This window comes from Hipposideros armiger, unplaced genomic scaffold (genome assembly GCF_001890085.2).
Source record: "Hipposideros armiger isolate ML-2016 unplaced genomic scaffold, ASM189008v1 scaffold_543, whole genome shotgun sequence".
In the NCBI taxonomy this organism is placed as follows: domain Eukaryota; kingdom Metazoa; phylum Chordata; class Mammalia; order Chiroptera; family Hipposideridae; genus Hipposideros; species Hipposideros armiger.
The window spans coordinates 545,613-549,002 of record NW_017731893.1 but is presented as its reverse complement, the minus strand read 5'-3'; positions in this window follow the sequence as shown (position 1 = coordinate 549,002).

Here is a 3,390-nt window from a genome sequence, read left to right as displayed (position 1 = left end):
AAATGTGTAATCACTATGTTGTACATCTGAAAGTAATATAATATTGTATGCCAGCTGTAATTAAAAAAATTTAGAAATATATTTTAAAAATGGTTCTATAACTTTTACAGTGGTGGTGCTTTAGTATTACATTATTTTTCCACAATTCTCAAATGATTAGGTTTAAATCGTATTTTGAAAACAGCTCTTTAGTTGCAGTTAGTTCAGAATTGGGTTACAATTTGGCTACATCTTGATTTCTGTAATATCTATTTCTAGAAGTGCAATTACTTCATCAATGGGGCTTATAATCATTGTACAGAAAAAAAGCACTCGACCATAGTCAATGAATATTTTCATTCATAAGTAGATTATTTGTTGGGAGCAATATATGTATCTTTCCTTGGCTCTTCAAGAAAAACAGTTTTAAATTTGTTGACGTTTATCAACTCTGAGTTGTTTTCAAAGAACTGTATGGAGACTAGGAATAGTAAAGGCATCTGATTACATGTAACTAATCTTTCCTGTAGACACCAGTCGCTGCTATATGGCAAAAATACCACTGGCCCAAAGGGATAATTAAATACTAATTCTGAAGCATAGTATCCTTTAACCCAATTCTGAACTAACTGCAACTAAAAAGCTGTTTTTAAAAATATCACTTAAACCTCAGTATTTGATCATTGTGGAAAAAGAATGCATTAGTAAAGGGACCATAACTGTAGACATTAACAGAATCGTTTTTGTTTGTTTGTTTGTTTGTTTGTTTGTTTTTAGCTGAGCCATCCTGCCACCTGTTGGCAGCTCAGCGGCTGCTCATCTTGGGCTGGGAATCAAACCACTGTTGCTCAGAGCTCAAACTCTTGATTGAGCTCTTAACCAACTGAGCCACTTGGCCGGCCCTTACAGAATCCTTTTGTAATAAGTTTTTTTCTTAGTATTTTATGACTGTTACTTAAATGATGTCTTTATTTGTTTTCTTTTATCATAGATATCATTATTCCTTATATTGTGTTATGGAAGGCTCAACATTTTGAGAAAAAAGAAAGATTCATACATAGCATTTGTAGTTTAATTTCAGTTAATTTTGAGTTTTTGTAAATCAAAAAATATAAAGCAAAACTGAACTAAAATTTCAAGTTGTAAGAACAATTTTAATAATGCTGAAACTTCATGAAAATCCATTGCTTTATTCCTGAACTATCTAAAAAAAAAAAGTTGGAGAAATATTCTGAAACCTCATATAGGTTATAAATGTCACAATATAAGGAAGGTATTTTACACTGTTATGGCTATGCTAATGTGATCCAAGTCAGACTCCGTATTAATTTAGGACATACTGTGTGAATGTAAGAGCATGCTTTAATCTACCAAGTTACATTCTTAGAAACGAATAATGGAACATAGCATCTGCAGCTTCCTTGCAAGGTACATGCACCACACCCCTCCCCAGATAACATGATCGAAGCTCCAGTTGAAGCATCATAATAAGATCTGGGTTCTCACTATGTGACCTTGAGCAAGTCATTTAACCTTTTTGGATTTTAGTTCTCAACTCTGATATGACTAAGTGGACTACGATGATCTGACCTTCCAATAGAATTTCTTTTTTTTTTTTTTAAGATTTTTATTGGGGAATTGGGGGAAAGAGAACAGACAAGTTGCTATCGTTTTTTTCTTCAGTCTAGTTGCGGAGGACGTTGCTTCACTGGCCCAAGTTGGCACCATCATTGCACTCTTCCCGGGTGAGGCACATCAGTTGCCAGCTTCTGGACGGCTGCTCACTGCGGCTGCTGGCCGCTCATGCTGGCTGCTGGCCACATACGGTAGCCCATGGCAACCCACTGCCACAGGGGCTGCAGCCTACGCCGTCGCTGGCGACTCACAGCAGCCCAGCTCCAGTTTGAGCTGTTGTTCAGCATCTTAGCTGTGGAGGGCAGTGTCACTGGCCCTCATATGTGGGATCTGAACCGGGGCCCTCTGGCATCCCAAGCCAGTTCTTAACCATCGCGTCACTTGGCCGGACCCCAATAGAATTTCTGATCATGGTCTGATTTGTAGTTTAAAATTGCCAATCTGGAATTTGTTAAGAAATATTAATTTTATCTGCACAAAAAAAAGCGGTGATTAAACATTTGACCCACATTCCTCTGTAGCTTGTCTCAGAGGTTCCTACCTGAGAGGTGGTTTGTGTAATCTTTTGATCATTCCACCCAATTAGCTATTTATGTGGCACTTAATACTAGTGCCCAGTTTCTTGACAAGGAAAGAAAAAAAAAATCACATCACTTACATTTTAAAAATATATGCAGGCATATTCTAAAAAGACCCTGCAAATAATTTGAATTCTTTAGTAATGTGTGCATATGTACTGCAAACTCACTTCTATTACAGTATTTAGTGGAGAAATCAAGTATCTTATAACTTCTATTATCTGAACCTAGAAAAGGTTCTCCAGTTCCCTTGGAAGAGCTGATATTGTTACAAATTACAAATTCTGTGCTTGCCGTTAGTCATTAATAAGTGATTCCTTAGGGGAAGGGAAACAGGAACAAAATTTGAATTTCAGAAGATTCAAATAGAGATTATTTTAAAATTTGTGTGTGTGGGTGTTAAACCTATTTAATTATCAATATTTATATTTTTCTTTTTTATTAAGGATATTTCATTTATTCATTCTTCATGGAACAAGGTTTTAGTATTTGGGTTTTAACTTGTAGAACAAAAATGGAGGAGGGATATTTTCATATGAATAAAGTTTTTAGATATATAAAATGACTATAAAATTTTTAAATTACTTGTATATATATTAAGAGCTGCTTAGCATTTATCTGGTGATGTTTTAATTAAAATGATTATAGTTAATTTGATATCTTAAGATGTTCTGTGTAGGAAAAAAAGTGGGGGAGGGACTTATTTAATGAAAAATTTCCAGAGATATACTATCAACTTCCTGACACCAAACTTTGCCTGAAGCCAAAAGAAACTTTACAATCACAAAGAGACAGCTTGGGTTTATTGTGTTCCACCCTCTGACTGCTTGTGCAGTCAGCATCACAGACAAATATAAAATCATCCACAGAATTGTGTTGCTCTAAAGAATTTATTTAATTGCTTTTAGCATTTTCCATGGAGCACAGCAAGTGTATCAAGTACTGTACTAAAGAAGTGTTTCAAGGTACTGAGCCATGACTAATTTATTACCTGTAGAAATGCCTTAACACGTAATAAGGTGTTAATTGCATTCAGGTGACACAACTGTAGTTGGAAAGATAATTTGGTGCACCTTATCTGAGCTGATGGAAGTGCAGAAAGCATTCAGGTTACCCTGCGCAGGGAAGGGCAATTCCTTGCCGCTTATCAGCAGTTGATAATGGACACTTAGCAGCCTCACTAGTAAATGCATTTATT